General features: G+C 36.0%; 1 long non-coding RNA gene across 1 annotated transcript; it reads left to right on the top strand.

Moving 5' to 3' along the window:
- The first annotated feature begins 11,113 nt into the window (after positions 1-11,113).
- On the top strand, positions 11,114-17,020 carry LOC128091033 (uncharacterized). Its single transcript, XR_008211194.1, has 3 exons — positions 11,114-11,260; positions 16,143-16,208; positions 16,707-17,020. It is a non-coding gene; the product is annotated as an uncharacterized LOC128091033 (long non-coding RNA).
- Positions 17,021-21,708: the final 4,688 nt, after the last annotated feature.

Below are 21,708 nucleotides of genomic sequence, written 5' to 3' on the forward strand. Positions count from 1 at the left end.
GGAATACAAATTAGATTTTTTCTTACTGTTTGGAGCAAGACTAGGTTCTAAAATATATTGCCATACTTCCTGTTGAAACATGTATTCGCATTTTTCTTAAGCATTTTTTTTCTGAAAATGATGTTTTATGTGTATGAAAAGTACAGTGTTCTGCTGATTGTTTTTCATTTAGACTATTCTCACTTTGCTGGGGTTGCAGGCTAACGATTGCCTAGGACTTGACTTGGTGTTATGTTAGCTGAATGAGACATGGAAAACTACTAAACCTGAGAAACTTCTTGATGTAACAGAAAGGATGAATGAGAATCCAATGAAAGCTACAGAAGTGCCACAAAGGAAGGCTTTTATACATGATTCAGGTGTACACATGTAAGAAAAAGCTAAACTTCATAGATGGTGAGTGCTGGGACCTTCAGGGAGAGAAATCTTGGATAAGCCTAGAAAATCTAGAAAACCGTATAAGCAATACCATATACGATTGAAATCACCTTAATAACACTGTCAGAAATAAGAAATTAAGGCAAAAATGTACCAAAACCAAGATTAATAGGGGAAAAATAATTGGGGGCAGGTTGTTTATTTGGTAAGCTGATAAATGGGCAAAAAAAATGGGTGAGGAAAAATAGAAAAAGCAGCAGAGGAGCTGATTGGAACTGTCTATGTAGACCTGCCAGACTGTCTTGGTGCTTGATTACCACAACTGGGTAGGATGGCAAAGTAGAACTGTTGCTGTCACCCCACAGAATATTCTGAGCTTGTATCTACCCTTAGGTATACACAAGTGGTCCAGCTGCCTTCACACACTAGCAGAGGAACCCCTGGGATAGACAGAGCAAGCCTCCTAGGACATTTTGCCAGTACTTCCTTTGGGCTGCATGACGCCAGTATCTTCCTCTTAGTCTCCCAGCACACTGCCAGTCTGGCTGTGAGAAACATGTGGTTAAAAACCTGGAACAAGATATAGGGGAGAGATTTTATCCTATGGCCTTCAAACCATTTCAGACAGGAACATTTTTGAAGGTAGAAGATACTCAAACTGAATCAGTTCCTAATGAGCCATAATAGTAGGACAGAAAATTGACATGAAATTATATATCAAAACTAGTTTTCTAAATTCTTTATACTTCCCAGTTGAAGTACAGTGAATAATTTTCTAGCTTCACAAAGAAGTTTCAAAAGCCCTCAATGATGTCACTGAGTTTCAGACTGTTTAATCTAGGATGGTATGATAGAGAAATACCATTGCAGGATAGCTCTGCTTTTATGCTCTTCCCAGTCCTACTCTACAGAACACTGGCCAAAAAGATTACTGAGTCAGATTGTCTTTTGGCCTGGTTCTGTAGAGGCAGTAGCAGATGCAAAGGAAGCCAGGCCTTCACGTTCACATAAAGCACTGGTATATTTTAGAGTAGTCTATGCACTGAGCAGGTTCAGGGATTTGGAGATAAGCTCTTTTATTTCTTATTCCTTGCAGACTTCTCCTTTTCTGCCTAATGATATATTACAGAGAAAGCATCATGAAGCATTTCTCCCTTGATAATCTGCTAAGGAATTATCCAAATGTCAAGCTGGTCTGGGTCACTACAGTAGATGTACGATAACAAAGCAGAAAAAAAAGAGGTAACTGAGGGAAAAACTGTGTTAAAATTACTTAACCAGAAATTTGAAGATAAAGTTAAATAAGAACTAGTCTTATGGAAATGTGTTGAAAATACAAGCTTACATTCTGAAAGTAATTAATGGCTTATTCCACTAAACTACACTTGAGGCAAACGCTTAGAAAAATTGCTGTCTCACTGGTCCACTAATAAGAGCAAATATCAAGGTAAATTAGATTTGTAAAACAGATTTGTGTGTGTGATTTTCCAGTGTAATAACTAACTGCAGCTGTGCTGCTTTTAATATGACTGCTCTGAAACAACTGCAGGTAAGACAGTTAGATGTAAGCAGGACTGATATAGTGGTTGTCTTACCTGAGGTCAGGACTGTCCTTCTCCAGGGCCAGATGTCAAAACAGGAAAACATTTTATAAACAAGTGAAGGTAAAACACAATAAACTGTTCACATATTAGCAGTATCAGGAACAGGGACACGACATGATTTCTGAAGTGAGGAATATTTTTATGTAGATATAATACCCTTCTTTTCAACGCTGACTTTAAGTACCATTTCCACAGAGTTCTTTATGGTTGCCTGAGTATGAAATGAATATATTCAATTTTCCGCAGTCTCATTCAGACCACGATGATCTGGATAACACACTACTGATTAATTAAGTTCAGAAATAAGGTATAATTCTCTGAGCAATTATTTAATTTCTGCCCATACAAAGTAACTTTAGCTGACCTTATGCATTTTTTCTTATGAAGTTTTCTGTGCTTCAGATAAACACTATTCATACATGCTTTGCATGGCTTTTTCATTTCAGTCCCCACATACTAAAATAGATTTTAAATAATATTTGATCTATCTTCACAGAATACATCTGGTAGAACTTGTGCATAAGTGCATGTCATACACCTAGTATAGAGATAGTTCTGTCAAATACAAGTTGATGTCTTTGCTGCGTGTTTTCGAGAAAAGGATTTCAGTGATTCAATTAATACACGGAATCATTTCTTTTCAACTCTTCTTTCACATTTCATTTTTCACTCCTACACATTTACTTAAAATTTTATATTTAGTATATTTTAATAGGGTTTCTTTGGAAACACAGGAAATAATAGAACACACTAAAAACACCTGTACTACCTCAGCCAAATACAAGAAGTGAAACCTTTACAAATGCAGTTCTAATTACGTGACCAGAGGATATAGATATTCATGTATTTTCAGTATTCCTGCCCAAATTGGAAAGCAGTCATTCACAGTAGAAATCAATCTGCTACAACACTTCCTCATGCTTCTAGCTTCTTTAAGCAAGAATACTTTTTTTTTTTTTTTTTTTTTTTAAATAATGGGAGAAAATTTAAGATTATAAGAAAATAAAATGCAAATCCTATCTCCTTTCTCTGTGAATAATTTCTTTACTTGGAACACAGGTACATGGGTACCACATACCCACATATCAGGGCTTGGAAATTGATAAAAACTTCAATGATGCTTATCATTTCTTGCTTGGTTTTGTTTGGCAGCTTGTTGAATAAAGGATTGCCTTTTACCTTTTTTTCCTCTAGTCTGTATTTAAGGAAATATTTATGTCATCTTTTCCAAGGACAAGCTGATGTCATACACTCTTCAAGGGCTATGGTGTTAACACTTCTGTTTATGCTGGTTACTAAACAAATATACATGTAAATTTTTTTTTTTCAAGTGCCATTTGGTTGTCTCAGTGAGCAAATTGTAAAACATAGTTTTAGCCTCCTCTTCCATGTCCGTTCCTATTTATGTTGTCTTGTTTATCAATCTCTCAAATGGAGAAAATTCTGCAAGGCACATGCCAATTAACAAGGATTATTGATATATATATATATATTTTAAAGGAGGGTTCCTACAAGTAAATGCATGATATCAAGAGTTACTGGAAGGGTAGAGAAACTATTAACTTGTTTTTTCGCTAAACTGAGCATAACATAGTATTTGGCTCTTCCTTGGGGATTGTTTGCAATTTGAAGTTTAGAATATCAAGATTTGGTTTTTGCTGTTGAATGTTTGTTTATTTGATATTTTCCAAGTACGTAAGTAGCTTCCAGAAAGTAGTCTTTCTTTGGGTTTAGTTTCTAATAAGGGTGGTTTAAAATTATCTAAAACAACTATATACTCCTCTGGAGTCAAGATATCTCAAATGAACCTCTTCTTAATGTTTCCTATCAGAATACGAAAGCAGATCCTAGGACATCTAGGGAGCATTTTTTCTGTATCAGGTGGAATAATGAGTCAGATAACAAGTTACCATATGGAAAAAAAAAGAAAAAAAAAAAAAGCAATTTGATACCTCAACTCTTTCACACAGAAAACTATTTAGCTATTAGCTTTCCAATTCTTTTCCACTACTGTCAACAGATTTTTCAAACCTATTGTCAATAGGTTTTTAAATGTATGAGACAACTAGAATAAAACTTTTTCAGCGTGTACATACTGAATTAATCCTTCTTTTTTCTTCATAATTCATCTTTTCTAAACCGTTTAATTATTTTGTCATCTCTTTGGAACTCTCCATTTATTGATGAAAAGATTTTGATGAGATATGCCAATCTGTAGGTTTCTACATTTTTCTTCTTCTTGAATAAATCGCATTAATTCAGAGCAAATATGAAACCTCATCTCCAGAATGGTGACATTAACTAACATCTCAAAACTTAGAACTCTTAAATATATCTTGCTTTGTCATCAAAACTAACTGAGGAAGGAGAGGGCAGCTGGGGGAACAGTAAATCTTTGAAATTGTTCTTTTAAAAAAAACTTCAATTTTTCAAAAGAATGCAAGAAACTTCATATATTTTTCTATCACTGTAGAAAATACAGAGAAAAGTATAAGTAAATTTAATACTAACTGCATTGTAATTCACAAGTTTTTAACTTGACTGCCCACAGGCATTTTTAAGGAAAAGCTGCCAGAAAGTGCCAGATGCTTTAAAGAGATGTGTAAGTTTAAAAACAAATTTTCTATGGAGAAGAATACAACTTTAATAGTAGAAAATCTTTTATGTAAATATATATATATATATATATTTGTTGTTATTAATAAAAGGGGTACATGCAGAAATATATATTTAGAAGTCACGGAGAGCAGGAAGCAGGAACTTTAACAACATGGGAGGTATTTCAATTGACACAAAAAGATGAGGAACAGTACATAAAACTGTAAATGTCATTTCTCTTGGCTGTATTTATTTTAAAAGAAACCATAAATACAGTTCTCTACATATTTTAACTAAGACAAGTTGAGAAGGACAAGTGAAAGAAAGGCTTGCACCCTAAAATTAGATAAAGTCCAGTGGTTTTGACAAATTCCTCCAGTCTAAGCCACTTGCATGCACAACTGAGACAGCTAACAAAAACTGTATATTAAAATCTAATCTATATTAACAACATGGCTGATTATTCCCACATAGGATTCCAGGGGGATCTTGTTTTTCTCCACACTCACGAAATTACTCTCTTTCTTACATTATTTCCTTGCTTTTTTTTTTTTTTTTTTTTCTTTTTCTTTTTTTGGATTGGGTAAGGGGAGAGGGGGTAATTTATTACGTGGAAAAAGTTATATTTCTTTGCATATTATCAGATGTGGATTTCAGAAAAAAAATTCCAAATGCAGAGAGTTAGATGGAAGGAAGCATTGTTTATTGGCCAAAGCAGGTAACACTGTAATAGATGAGAGCTTAGAAATGGAATGAAGAATTCTGGAGGATAGATATCAATTAATATATAAAATCTAAATTTTAGAAATAAATTAATAATTTTTTGGAGGATCCCACCTTTCCCCATGAGATGTGCAAGGTAAGAACTGGTGTTTAAGTAAAGGTCAGTGAGATGTATCCAATTCTAATTTAGTGAGTGTAATGATCTTCATGAAATTTAGTTGGCTTTGCTGCATTTGAAGTTGCCTAACTGAGCAGTTTTTTTATACCACGTTACAGCGTCCTGATAATTATGGTTGCCAGGGCAACTTAGCTCAAGTTTTATCAATATGAACTCTAGTAATTGAACTGACCTCACAACACATTCTTATACTTCCAAGCAAGAAATAGGGCATGTCAAAACAGATCTCAGGGTGCACCCACTGAACAGGAGTAAAGGCTATGGAGGCAATGGCTGTGAATCTCAGTTGATACGTACTGTCAGTAAAGTATGGTGATGCCTTCTTCTGCCCACTGTGCTTCACTGCAGGATGAATACAGAGTTTTGGAAGCCTTGCAACTGCTGTATGGGCCCAGTTGCTTAGTTATTTGTTGTTCCATCTCACCATTACATCCTTGCTCTTAAATGTAAGGTTGATTTAATGTAATTTTTGTGAGATCTGATTTTCATAATTAGCTCTAATTATCTAATAACTAGGTGCATAAATTCATTGTAGAAGAAAGAAAAGTATTGCTAAACATTTATAATGTTTTCTATCAGTGGAAAGATACAAGTGAGTTTTCGAGCTAAAAGTAGAAGAATTCAGTGCAGTTAATTAATGATTTAGAACTGAATGTATGCAGGTAAGAATCAAAGAATCATACCTCTAGCAATTAAAAAGGCTTTGATCCTGCAATGATGGAATATACAATAGGATATTACAACAGAATAGAATAGAATAGAATAGAATAGAATAGAATAGAATAGAATAGAATAGAATAGAATAGAATAGAATAGAATAGAATAGAATAGAAGTGAGAATGGTCTTAAACAGAGACAGGGGAGGTTTAGGTTAGATATTAAGATGAATTTTATCACACAGAGGGTGGTGACACACTGGAACAGGTTGCCACTGGAAGTTATGGATGTTATGGATGTCCCATTCCTGGAGGCGTTCAAGACCAGGCTGGATTTGGCTCTGGGCAGCCTGCCCTGGTGGTTGGCAACCCTGCACATAGCAGGGGGGTTGAAACTAGATGGTCACTGTGGTCCTTTTCAGCTCAGGCCATTCTATGATTCTATGATTCTATGACTATGTTCTAAAGACTCTTAGAAAAACTGAACACAAGAGATTGTGTAGTATTTGCGATGGGAAGATAATATTTCCAGATATGAAGTGATGCATACTTCAAGGTTTAGAATAGACTGGTTGTACATACTCCTGAGTGCACGCCACTGCGTGGGAGCAGCTATTCAGGAGAAAGAACTGGGTACCATTTACATGGATCAGCTTCCATACAGTATTCAGTTCTGCTTCTCTGAATTAAAATGGAATAACTTTATACGACTCAGTAACAGTTAATGTGAATCACTGTAAGCAGTGAAAATACTTATAGACTTTTTTTTCTGAAATTTGTCTCCTTTCTTTAACGAAGAATAAAAACGTGTAATACTTTGAAACAAAACAGTGAATACTACAGAGCGAAAAGGCAGAAAAGAATGAATTCCTTTGTCATTTCTTTTAGAAAAGAGTGCATTTAATTTATCACTATTGCATGTAATTCAGTGAAATAACTCCTTGCCACAAAATGCCTCTGGGACTAAGTTTTTAATAGAAATAGAAAGGGAATTTTGTGTTTTCAGGCTTGGTGTTTTTGTAGTTAAATTCTATGCAGAGTTAAAAAGCAGAAATGTCTTCAGCACCAAAAATACTTTAGTCATGTGTCAGCTTTTCCAGACTCTATTTTTCTGGATAATTTTCACAAGCACAGTTTTACTAGATTATGGGTGGTAGTACAGTTAATTAGCAATGGTTGACAACTATTCCTCTGATTTGTTAACTTATTTCTGATAATGTGAAATCATATAAAACTCTCCAATGATGTAATTACACATTAAATTTTTATACAACAATCACATGAAAGAAATCTGTTCTAGTATTAATGTTTTATTCTGTCCCAAATTCTGGAAGTATTTTTAACACACTGGTATATATTTTTTCTAACCAAATCTGTCAGAAATGAGAATGTATAATTAACTTTTACAGAGGGATAAATGAATAGTCCTAAATTATGGTTTTGAAATAAATTTAAGAAGAAAAGTTCTGAAAAGAAATAAGCAAAGAAAATTCCATGAGTTGTAATTGTTTAAAAAAAAAAAATAATAAAAAAAAATTACCATGGGAAAAACAAACAAACAAAAACCCTTTAATTGCTGTGTATGGGAACTGCTGAGTCACAGCCTGAACCTCTGATTGATCACCTGAGGCAGGCCATGAGTCAGCCAGAGGAGCACAGGTGAAGGCAATTCCCCTGTGCTGCCGGAAGGGGTGGAGCCTGGCTCCAGCCCTCCTAGAGCTATTTAAGACCTGGCTACCAACGTGGAAAGTTCTCTTCTGGAGATCCCCTCTTCTGGTGTTTTTGTGGGTGAGCCTAGCATAAGGGTAAGCTTTCCATTTATTCTCTCTTGTTACTTTAGTCTACTTTGCCTAGCTCTCTTGTTCTTTTTTGTTTTTATAACATCTTAATATCCATTGATTATACATGCTGATTTGCCAGTTTATTCAAATATATGGAATCTGCAGATAAAGGTCATGTTAGAGCTGTGAAGCATAGCTGTGTCTAGGATAGTACCTTCTGGAAGTTTTCTTTTTCTTTTTGACAAATATCAGAGCAGTTATGGGCTAACCTTGCTCTTTAAAATAGATTCAACCTGATGTTGTATTGGAATTCAATCTCCATGAAATACAGATAATAATATGTAGCTGTTTCATAAAGATGCTTGAGAATTAATTAGTGCATAAAAAGCTCACTGCAAAAATCAATATTTTTTTGAAGAAATAATTTTAAATGAGAGAAAATACTGCTGCAAACTCATCAATAGGAATTGATGATACAGGAAATAGGAATAAGAATTCTGCATTAGACTCTAGGTCAAAGACAGAGGAAATGAAGTAGGCTCCTTTGTGACCACCCAAAAGCAGTACAATTAAGCCTTTTGTTTTGTTTTATATTGGGGGGGGGGGGGGAGACAAAGAGAGAATTTTTGTGTATAAGTGTCAGATCATTCTACGTTCCCTTTCCCTCACTAAAACAATGTGATCCAGACCAAAGGCAGCATGCACCCTTACTGCTGATTTGAATAAATACACTGTCAGTCAAAAAGGAAAGATAACCCTCTTGTGCTCAAAATGTAATCTTTCACTGAAGGGAACATGAATTAACACCTTCAACTTCTATACAATACTTTATTTTCATGAAGCTTATTGGAGCTTGAAAGCTCTAAGTCCTTGGCTATACTTCCAATTCTAGTTGAAGCACAAGACTGTTTGAGTTGAAGGGACCTTGAAGATAATCTAGCACCCCTGCTAGTGGTGCTGGGGAAGGTTTTGTTCCACTAGACCATGTTACTCAATGCCGCATCTATTAAAATCTGATATCAAGTTCAAAAGTTGTTGAGGATCTTGACTGAATGACTGGCAGAGAGATAACTGAACATAGACAGTTTTATGATGGCATAAAATTTTTCTTCTTAGGAAAGCAGGCTAAAAATAAACTCACATTATTATAACACACAGTAGACTTTAAGTGTTGCTCATAAGAAAGCTGCAATAATTACAGTACTATACTCCTGAGGCTACTTGAAGGTATAATAATGGTTATAAGAGTTATTCTTCTCTGTCTACCTGTAAAATTGATGCATGTCACTCATACATAATAGCTGTTTAACAATTCTTATTATTGAACATGTGCTATCAACTGACAGTAACTGGAAGAAAACAAAATGCAAGACAAAACAAGAATCTCAGTTTTCATTTAGGACTGTCTTCTGTAAGATCTATTGGTACACAAACACTAGTTTACTCAGCTGAGAATATGATGAGCCCTTATGAGCTGTATAGGTAAAGTTCAATCCCAGAGAATTCAAATCCTGCAGCAAAGCTCTCATAAGACAAGTCACTTGAAATTATTTCATGATGTGGTCTTTTGCGAATCAAGTAAATACTTGATTCTGAAGTACATGAGGAAAGCTGAGGCCTTTTTGTTATTCAGTAGAATACAAAAAGTCATTAAAATAAACTACACTCTCCAAATGAATATTTATTTGTATTCTGAAGTGGCTTACTTCAATGACTACAATTTTTAAAATCCATCTTTGCTGCATTCCAATTGCCATTTTCAGTAAACAGATTGGCACTTATCTAGAGGCAGAAGAACATTTACCTGTAAAAATAACCCATTCCGGTGACATTATAAAGGCTATAATGTATGCAGCATTCAACAAGGGCAAATCGCCTTTCTGGAAAATGCCAAACACTTAGCCTGATTTAATTATTTATTATGTGAAAAGAAAGGTCTGTGACAACTCACACTGATGTGGGTTTGTCTAGTGTTTTTGTCAGAACAGAAACCGCTACTGTGAGTTCCAAACTAAACTGAGGCGATGCATCACTGTCATGAACATCACAGTTCGGGTCCCCTCAGACCAACTGCAGAATTTATGTTAGTGCAGCTTAACCTTGAACTAATTTTTGATTAAATATTGAGTAATGAAAATTGAATTTTCTCTCAGTTGTATCAAGTAGTATGTCCATAAGCTGCAAAAGCACCAGGTCCTGTTCATTATGCTTATCAAGATACTCCTACTGCCATCAGTAGAAGCTGTCCATGCCTGAGGTTGTTTTCTTTTGTCTTTTTATTGTCAGGAATGGCAAAGATAAGCTGTGAAGAAAGACAGTAGTGGAGAGAAATAAAAATATACATATATTGAAAAAGGATTATTTCACTAATCATGTTCTCAATGTAGCTAAAATAGTGTTGACCATTTGTACTCACTGATTTTATAATGGACTATTCTTTCATTCACTAGCATTGCAATTGTACTCCAGAATAATGTAGGATTCAATGTCTATATCATTTCTCTCATGTAACAGACAGCAAGATGGAATATTAAACAATGTTATTTTACACTGGGGAAGAAGCCTTATTGTACCATAATGAACCTCTCTGGGCAAAATCTACAAATCGATACAATACAGCTCAGCTGACCTGACAGATGGGACAAACTCTTTAGCAGGTTCTGCCATAATATGACAAGAGGAAATGGTTTCAAACTGAAAGAGGGGAGATTTAGACTGACTACAAGGAAACATTTTTTTATGATAAGGGTGGTGAGGCACTGCTTAGCCCAGAGAGGCAGTGGATGCCCCATCCCAGGAGACATTCAAGGTCAGGCTGGGCAGGGCTCTGAGCAACTTGATCTAGCTGTAGGCAATTCCTGTTCATTGGGGAGGAGCTGGGCTATATGGCCTTTAACAGTTCCTTCCAACCCAGATGATTCCATGGCATCTGAAGCCAGCTGTTATTATCTGTCATTACACTGGCTTGCCCAGTTGTAGAGGCATCTTATGTATTCTTATTTCTCATAACTTCAGTTTCTGAATGAATCTACTGTTGAGTGCAAATACAAGATGAGATCCTAGACTTAAGAAATTTTTCATGATAACTTGTTTATTCTTTAAAATATATATATAACAATAAAAAAAAAATTATATCCTGTGTGTATTTGCCATTTGCTCCAATGGCATCCTAATGTTCTGTTTTTCTTAAAAGATCTTGGAGGTGAGATTTTCTTTTTGATGAATGGCTGCTGTGAGCTTATAATTCTTATATCTTAACCTGCCCGGGCTGAAAATATGTACCCTTTGCATCACATGCCAAAATGAAGACAGTAAAACTGCCACAGCAGAATAGATTGCAAGGTAAGTAACTGTTTTCTAGCTCTTTAAGACAACTTGTAAAAAGTAAATGGGCAGTTTTTTAAAAACACAGTTGAAAGTCTTGATGTATTTACTTTGAAACCTAGTGGAATTTTTTATATCTGTGAGTTCTGACCTATTGATCTGCTGTCCATCTAGTGACATCATTTACACTTGTGCAGAGAACAATCAGTGGAATAGAAAAGCCATATTAGTTTCCTATATTACAGTGATATTTTAAGTGACAGTATAGTCAAGGGAGAAGACTTCAGTAATAATAAAAAAAATTAAACAAGCAATGTAGTTTTGGGTTGTATGGCCTTGCCAAATTGATTTTTACTATGGTTATTTCCTGTAGTCTACCATCAGAGGAGCTGTCATATCTGCAATAGCCTTTCTTTTTTTGAATTAACTATTTTCAGTTGGATAAGCAAATAAGCTTATTTGCATTTAGCATACCGTTCTGAATTACAGTCCAATATTTCCTATCCTAAGGTTCTGGCAACTTTCTGCCATATGTCCTCTGGCTAAATGTTTTTCAGACATATGAAAAATTTCCAGTTCTTTCCCTAATCTAAATAGTATAGATTACTGTGTCTCAAATAAAAGAGATTTCTGGAGGTTGTTTTAGTCCCAGATCTGTGGAAAGGATAGGGAAAAACGGGAGGGCATTCTTGTCTGATAGTCCAAGAATGAAAGGAAGCATTTTGTGAAAGTTAGGGTAAGATGCTTGTCTTGGACAACTTCTGTCAGTGGAACATGAAAATAAACCCAATATCTCAGCCAGTCTGAACTGGAAGAAAAATCTCTCCTCATTCCAAAACCAGCAATTCACATTCCTCAGAGTGTGTGTGTGGAGTAAAGCTTACCTGAAAAGATTGCTCAGATACATGAGATCTGGAATGTAGATATATATAGAGAGAGACAGACAGAGACAGAGAGAGATAACTGACAAGATTTATCTAGTATATGTTGAGAAATCATAAAATACAGATAAAATTCCATATTAATGTTTGCAACTTCACACTCTTGAAACCTATTTGGGGACAGGTGAACACAATATGACAGTAATCCAGATTAATACACACTAATTGGCTTTCTGTATGGAGAAGGTTAAAAAAAAAAAAATCAGCTTTGGGATACATGATTAACAGCTTAACAAATCTAATTCAGAACGCAATAAATAATGAAAAATTGTGGTCCCCTCGGGAGGAGCTTTGGGGAGGAAAGAGGAACTCAATACATAGATATGTGAAAATGTGAGGAAGACTGAGTCTAAGATGATGCCACTACATGTGATTGACAAGTCAACAGGTTAGAATAGTGTCAGGCTTGCCCAGAATATGGTGCTGGTCATGGCTAGACTGAGCAGCTTTGATCATTCTTTAATAAGAAGCCTGAGAGTGTTGTAGAATAGAGATCTTGAAACAGAACTTTTTATCCACCTGCTAGAGCTTATTAACTCAAATCAATTAAAAGTATGCCACAGCACTAAATGATGCTGAATGTCATCTTAACACGGGCACTTTCTCTTCTGGGGCTCCCTGACTTCATAGATGGCCAAGATCTTTTGCTTCAGAAGAAGAGAGGAGGAAAATGATTTTTAAAATGTTTCTTATATCTACAGTGAATTACTATTTTCATATGAAATTCTATCAGAATCTTGTGTGTTGTTCTCCTACAAAAGTAGCTATCCTTGCGATCAAATACCAAAAAATAATAAGCATGGAAAAGCCTGTGAAGATGACATGAAATATCAACTCTGCTTTATTCTTGTAATTATAAACCAGAGAATACACATGCTATTAATAATTTGTTGGTGGAGTTTACAGCTCTCTGCTGAAGCACAGTGGGTACACGAAGCTCCAGAAAGGCTATGTCTGCCAGTGCAATGCCCGATATCGACTTCATTTTCTCCATTTAGGAGTAAAATCTGGGTCCTGGAGAAAGTGATGAAATAAGAATAACATATATATTGCCAACTCAGGTACAAACTGCGTAACATGAAAGACAGAAAGAAGGAAAAAAGAATTATTAGTAGGGTATCTGATGTTGTTCTAACAGTCACCCTTTGAGAGTTGTAAATTTCCTGTAAACTTCACAGAGAGAAGAGCTGAAAGATTATTCATCTGGAATGAGAGAATGAATAAAAACACAGCTGGAAGAGTAAAAAAGAAAAGCATTCACTCTGCAACACCAATAAATTTATTAACGCTTGAATAGGATTATAGCAGATTTTGTCAATATCATATTTGTACCTCACAAGGAAGGTTAAGGGAGGTAGGGGTGCTGGAAGCTTTGCAGGTACCTAAATTAGGAAACTAGTCTGGTTTTGTTATAATGGAAGCGTAAGACTTAAGCCACTGTGGACAATCCCTGTAAAACTACACAAAACATACACTACTTTTTCCAAGTGTTTAGTTTTGTTTAAATAACATCATTCTAGTCTTACTGCTATTGAAAGTTGGACTGATGTGTAATAGCAAAAATAAAAGCTATTTTTTGACTGAACAAAAAGAAATCTAAGAAATAAACAAAAACATGCAAAAAAGGATGGGAAAGCTGATTTACTAAATATGTTAAATATTTTATAATGGACAATTCCTATCCATACACAGATGTAAGAATACTGTCTTGTGCATTAATTGTTCAATAAGACAAATGTTCACTGTCATGCATACAAATTTCAAAATGTGTTTTAGGACAAACAAAATGAATATATCATCTTTGGATTAGAGTAAGCAAGTACTAACATGTAGATCTGAATGATATTTTGTTAAAAAAACGTCTGGGAGAATCTTCTAGTACGTATGGTCATTTCACTGTCTGGAAATGTAAGGATCCTTAGAATACTTTGAAAATAGCTGAAAAAGTCAAGCACTTGAAACACAGATTTACTTAAGTGAGAAACACATAACAGAAGAATAATTTTAATTAAGGAAACTTAATAGTTGTATATTGTATCACTTTTTGATTAATAGTCACGACTCACCTTTTGGAAATGTATGCAAGCATACATACTATGAAAGCAGAAAGATGTGAATTACAGAATCACAGAATTGTTGAGGTTGGCATTAGGTCCAACTATGCAAGTCATGAAGTCATAGGTAAACTGGGCAGAGTTCTGCCATTATAATCAGTGTATAGATCCTGGTAAATGTTGATAGAATATTGGATTTGAAGTAAGCCAAGCTGCTCATTATAGAATCAAAGACTCATGGAATCATTATGGAAAAGACCTTCAAGATCATCTAGTCCATAGGTGTCCAACCTTGGAGCTTCCCTGGGCCACACTCGCTGAAGAGGAACTAAAACTTAGTTAATTATAGAAGTAACAAAATATTTTTAAAATATTTTTCATTATTATTTTTTAAAGAGTCCATCAAAAAAATAGAACTGGTGGGATATTTGCTCTTTTTTCTTTGAAACTTGGTTTGATGGAAGTGATTGCAATTACTAGTTAATACTCAAAATGTTCATTAGAGATTTTTAATGTAATTTCACTCTTCCTGTACTTTTTCCTTGAAAAGGGTTGTTCACAAATGTAGGAATAGCCAAAAAGTGATAATATGAATAAGGCGTGATAGTAAAGAAAGGCATATATTTCTCTGGTTAAGAGAGCTATTACAAAAATCCAGTAGAGTAGTACATTCTGTCTTTGAGTTCAATGTCTGACTGCAGCTCTGTACATTCAGTTTGAAAATTCATAGGTAATGTATTCATGTTGAATGAAATTGAAGTCGCAAATATTCCAAAAAATTGTTGGCTTTTTTGTAAATCTTAAAACTTATTGAAGTTTTTGAAAAAGAAGACTGTTAAGATGAGAGGGAGAAATCTTACTAAAGTAAGGGCAATGTCAAGTGGTAGTCTGGATGAATATCATATCTGTGTCTATATCTATGTCATATCTAGACATTATGACAGGTTTGTCCCAAACCAGTGTGCTAAAATTGGTTCAGATTATATCGTTAGGAGTCACTGTGTCATGAATAAACATAAGACACTTAGATTACAAAATCCTGAAGCTACCAAATCAAAAGGTCTACTGATGATTGATTTTTAAGGAAAGAATCCACATAAATTAGAAAAGTTGTTAAACAAAGGTTAAAGAGATTAATCATTCCCAGTAGGGAGTATTTAAACTATCATATGGCATCTCCAAGTAAAAGAATGCAGCCTGTCAGGAAGGATCTGACAGAATTCAACTGCCTTTCATTAGAAAGGGAGATTCATTAAAAACCTTAAGCCGTGTTGAAATGTGAAAAATAGAAGGAATGATAATCTCTGATCGACTAAGTTATATATAAATACACAAAATGGCAAGGCCAAAGAAAGAGAAAACAAGGTACAGATATTTAAAATAAATAAATTAATAAATATATTTTCAATCATGAGAAATAAGCCTTCTTAGGTGTATGTAGCAAAAGGAAATGAATGAAATAGTGAAAGGAGCACAGAGGAAAGGAGACTACAGGAGAGAAGAAAAGCTATAGGCAAAATGAATAGTAAAGTAAAATCTACAAGACTGAATGGTGTTTACATTTGGGCTCCAGGGAAATTTGTGGATGAAACAGTGAATCACAGACCTCTCCCTCAGACACAGTGTGGAGACAGAGGACTGACACATGCCTAACACAGTACCAGTTATTTTGGAGGGCTGTAGGGGAATCCTAGGGCTGGCCAGTAACTCAAGATCTGCAGCAAGTTAACTAGTTAAAACTGTCTGAAAAATAGAATTTGTGTGCACCTAAAAGAGGTGAAGATGACTGTGGAAAAGGGGATTTAACTAGGTAAAGACATTTCTGATTTAGAGTAAACAAGTTGCTGAAATGGTTAGTTTGCAGGGTGGAGGAAGATTACTGGAAGAATCTCTCATCTCTTGCAGGTTTGTACTTGATTCTGTGATTTTAACTTGGTCATCAGCAATCTTGAGAAGAAGCTGAACAGTGAGGTGAAAAAATCTAGCAATATTACCAAGTCATTTGAAACAATATATATGAGCAATACCTGTGAAAAACGCAAAAGTACTTCATATCAGTGACTGACAGGTGACAAAATGGTGGACAAATATACAGAAAAAAACCATAAATCTGTTACCTGTATGCTTTAACTCACTTTTGATAAAGTAAACCACATGGAACTTGAATACAAAATTATGAATACAAAACTGATCATCGATCAGTTTCAGGAAAAAAAACCAGAAATGTTACAAACTCTCCAAATTACAGCTTTGCTTCAGAATGAGTATCTGCCAATTGCACATCTGTGTCTACAATATGCTTCCCTTGCAGGAGGTTTTCAGATTTGGACCAAACAGACTAAATTGAAACATGATTTCAGTTCTATTAGATCAAATCTATCTATGTAAATCTCTAGCTATGATTTTTTTTCTAGTTATACATGTGAATAATCCATCTGGCACCTTTTTAAAAAAACACTGACTGTCTAGGCCAGCTTAAAAAGCCCCAGCCCTACATTCCAGGCAAGTCCTGCAAGCATGAGGAACGTGTGGATGTGCACCAGCATTTGTGTCAGCACAGAATCCAAGCTGCTGTCAGTCTCTTGGGCACAGCTCCATCAAGAATAGGCACCACTGACACAAAAAGAAAACAGCATGAGAGCAAAGTCTTAGGAGAAATCTTCAGATGAAAATGGGTGCCTCTTTTGCGGTTTGTGACATCTCCTCTCCTCTGCAATGCCAGTAAAGGGAGCAACTTCCTGACCTCAGCTCTCCCTAGTCCACCGCATAGCCGTGGATGTGACACTGGACTGTACCTGGCCCATCTGTGGACACAGCTGGGACAGTACAGCCTACATGACCCTCTGTCTCCATCAGCTTTGATATGGCTATGCACTGCGGTGGGCAAGGAAGAAACTGAGTTCCCCCTATGCAGAGAAATGATCAAATACTTGGTGAGTTCAGCAGATTATTAGTTGGAGTGTGCTGTCCCAGACATGTAGAACATATGGATAGCAAGCACCAAGGTGGGCATAGAGTCATCCTGCCTCAGTTTCAGAAAGAACACCCAACACTTGACCTCCTTCACTCTGCACCCTCTGCCACACATCAGGGAGCAACAATCCTTTCCAACCTGTGCCTGCTTAGCACAGGCTGAATAGAATGTAATGAAAGGACAGTATAAAAAAACAAGCTGTCAAATCAAAGGTAGTGTCTCTATTTCAAAGAAGGAAAAAAAAAATTAATGCCAATTTTCTAATAATGGGAATTATGAATTCTATCACTTGAAGTAAGAGTAGAAAAGGAGGGGAGGAGGGAAGAGAAAAAAGCTATCTAGACATTAAAACTTCTTATGGCTTTTCCTCTCCTAATTTTCAGATAGCTCTGAGATCTCTCCTCAGCAATGTTGCCCTTAGAAGTTTTCAGAAGAAATATTTGTTCACACCATCCATCTATTATTAATACCTAATTTTCCAGCTTCCCTTTGACAACTGTTTCATTTCAATTTCTGATATTCCATTGTAAAACAATGGTGTAATATAAAATACATTAGGGAATTTTCCAGAGCAATATTTATTATGTAATATTTAGAATCACAGAATCATAGAATGGCTTGGGTCAGAATGGACCTCAAGGAACATCAAGTTCCAAACCCGTTGCCACAGGCAGGGCTACCAACTTGCAGATCTGGTACAAAATCAGACCTATTTTAATAGGTTACTTTTATTAAAAGGGTATAAGTGATGTTTTTTACTAATTATTTATATACTGCTAAGAATGACTAATGATACAGGATGTGTCTGTTGGCTGGACAGCTGCAAACAGTTACAGTCAGTAGCTCTATGTCCAAATGGAAGTTGATGATAAATGCTGTCCCTGAGGGGCCTATCTTGGAAGTGATGCTCCTCATTATGTTTGTAAGTGACATAAATACTGGAATTAAGTGCACTCTCAGCAAGTTTGCAAATGACACCAAGTTGAGTGTGTAGATATTACAGAAGGAAAGGATGCCATCCGAAGGCATGAGCAAGCTTAAAAAATGGATCCACATAAACCTAATGAGGTTCTACAAGGCAAAATGCAAAATGCCTTAACTTAGGTTAAGGCAATCTCAGATATATTACAGACTGGGAAGAGAACTCACTGAGAGAAGCCTTACAGAGGACTTGGGGGTCCTGATGGACAAAAAGCAGTAGGCTCTTGCAGTCTAGAAGGCCAACCACATCCTGGGCTGCATTTGCCCTTGTGAGGCTGCTTATGAAGTACTGTGTCGAGGTCTGGGGCCCTCGGGACAAGAAAAAAGTGGTGCTGTTGGAGGGAGTCCAGAGGAGGGCCAGGATGGAGGGCCAGAGGGATGGAGCACTTCTCCTATGAAGAAAGGCTGAGGGAAATGTGCTTGTTCAGCCTGGAGAAGAGAAGACTCTGGGGAAAAATGTTTTCAGTTTTCCAGTAATTAAAGGGAACTTATAAAAAATAAGAAGATGAATTATTTACATGGTCTGATAGTGATAGGAAAGGAGGAAATTTTTTAAACAGAAGAGGAAAGATTTAGATTAGATGTTACAAGAAAATTTTTGACTCAGAGAGTGATCAGTCACTGAAACAGGTTGCACAGGTGATCAATAGCCTGATCTGGTGCGTGATTCTATGATTCTACGATTCTATGTGACAAACCTCCTCACTGAAGAGGGAGTGGAACTAGATGGTCTTAAAGGTTCCTTCCAACCCAAGCCATACTTTGATTCTATTGAATTATACATCCTTCATCTTTTTCTTCTGCATCCCATAGTTTTTTTGTTTGTTTTTTGATTTTCAGTTTTACTTTTTCTATGAATATGCTGATGTACTGCTTCCCTCCTGCCTGTATCTGAATGGAGTTTTCGGTATTTTTGTATTCGTAAGGCAAGAAGTCAGGGAGACAAAGATATTGACACAAAACTACCTTCAGAAGGTTTTCGTCTCCCCTGGGTGTAACTTTCTTACAGTGTACATTCAACAATAAAGTTCTTCAGCACATCGTACATCTGTGTGTCAATCAAGAGCTTAACTCTCTTTCAGGCAAGTTCCTGGGTGAGTTCAGATTGTGGCACCATAGCATTATGCAGGGCTTAAATCATCACAGATTTACCTCTCTGTGTATCATTTGCAGTATTCCTGGAATATATATTGCCTCACAGTAATTGGTGTCTGGGCAAGTAGCAAACCTGTGCAAGATACAACCACTCCCAACAGCAGTGTCAACAAATCTAGGCACTGACATAATAAGCATGTGCTTCTGATGACCGTCAAACTGTTTGTATTCTGATAGCTGTCATTTTTGCCATGGGTCATTCATGAAAACTGCTGAGCGCCGTGGGATGGGAACATCTGTCTCATACATAGCTGAGAGTTTCACTCAAGATTGGTGAGGGTGGAGTCCTTTGATCAACAGGAAAATGACATGTAAGACAGCATAAATTCTGACTCACACTAGAGAGTCTATGCAGCCCTAGACAAGTTGTACTGTATTTCTGCTAAAGCCTATTATATATAAACTATTAACCATTTGTCTCCAAATATGTTTTCCTTTCACTTCTACATTATACAATGAATGTATGAGGCCCGTGTCATCCTCATGAAGTTCAGCAAGGCCAAATTGATTGGGGCAGTCCCAAGCACAGATACAGGATGAGCTGAGAATGGCTTGAGAGCAACCCTGAGGAGAACAATTTGGCAGTGTCAACTGATGAAAGAATTATCAGGAGGCAGCAATGTGTTCTTGCAGCCCAGAAGGACAATCATAACCTGGGTTGCATCAAGAGAAGCATGACCAGCATATCAAGGGAGGTGATTCTGCCCCTCTGCTCTGTTCTCATGAGGCTCCACATGAAGTAATGTATCCAGTTCTGGGGCCCCCAACACAAGGACATGGAGTTGCTGGAGCAGGTTTAGAAGAAGGCTACAAAGATGATCAGAGGGATGGAGGACCTCCCATACTGAGGACAGGTTGAGATAGGTGGGGCTTTTCAGCCTAGAGAAGAGAGGGCTCCAGGGAGACCTTGCTGAGGGCTTCCAGTACCTGAAAGGGGCCTGCAGAAAAGTGGGGATGAACATTTTATAAGGGCATGCAGTGACGGGACAAGAAGAAATGGTTTTAAATTGGAAGAGGGTAGATTTAGACTAGATATTTGGAATAAATTATTTATTGTGAGGGTGGTGAGACACTGGAACAGGTTGCCCAGTGATCTTGTGGATGCTCCCTTCCTGGAAGCATTCAAGGCCAGGCTGGGTGGGGCTGTAAACAACCTGATCTAGAGGGAGGTATCTCCAGCTAGACCTGGAAGGGTGGAGGTAGGTGACCTTAAAGGTCCTTTCCAACTCAAACCATTCTATGATTCTGTGATTCTATTAGTACAAGAAAATGTTGATTCGTCAAAATAGATATCCACACAGCATTTCAAATATATATGTCCTTAAAAGTAGATAATTTACAGTTATCAATTTCCTGAAGTTATGACTATAAAGCAGTATCTGTGAATGTATATTAAGGCATCAAAATTTGTACTAAATATACTAGATATCATACTACACATCTGGACAATATGGCAAGATAAGAGTTGTTAGGAAACAAATGTCTTCCTTTATTGGAACATTTAAGAACATGAAACTAATTCAGATTTGGTAAGAAATTTATTTCTATGTCTCTTTATAAAAGAATGAGACATTCACAGCTCTGAAACTGTTGCAAAATTATTCAGAAGTTGCCATTCTGAAAACCAAGAAAAAGTTCTAGCAATTTTTAAGGACCAAAGGTACAGTCACTACAGAATGTAAATCTTTGATGAATTGTGTTAATGAGTTTACAGCTTTTGAATTGACTTAAAACAGAATTCTTCTTTATTTTACCTTCCAAAAATCCAAAAGTATTCAACATGTGTATTGGTCACAGTGATTATTGGAAATACCATTATAATTTCAATTGATTACAATTGACTATAGTAATTTCTCCCAATTTTATTCCGTTGTTCTGTGGCTACATTTCAGTGATCTATAAAGTGATGATTGTATTAGTTTGTAACGCAGTAACTTTCAGATTAGGACAAAACACAGAGCAGCATTATAAATAATGAGATTTCCTGAGTTGCTCACTTTTGTCTAACCTTTCTCAGATTTATCAGACTAATTTAAGTTTAAAATCCTACTTGTCATACATTATCATGTTGAAACTAAAAGAGAGGAAAAATGAGATTACTAAATGCACATCAAACATGAAGACAACAACTAGATTTAAAATATATATAGATTAGCTAGAAAAATATTCTTTGAAAGAATACAAATGTTAAAATATAATTCTCAGGAATAAAGCCAATGAATGCTAGCTAGAATATATAAATGGCACTTATGCTATCTAATCTGGAGTGTGTATATTCAGCCATGTAAATGTTGCATACTTTTCTTCTTCCTTTTCTTAAGTTGATCTCCACTCAGGTAAAATAAATTTGCTTTAAAGTGT

The sequence above is a fragment of the Tympanuchus pallidicinctus genome, unplaced genomic scaffold (assembly GCF_026119805.1).
Source record: "Tympanuchus pallidicinctus isolate F22 unplaced genomic scaffold, pur_lepc_1.0 scaffold5, whole genome shotgun sequence".
Lineage (NCBI taxonomy): Eukaryota > Metazoa > Chordata > Aves > Galliformes > Phasianidae > Tympanuchus > Tympanuchus pallidicinctus.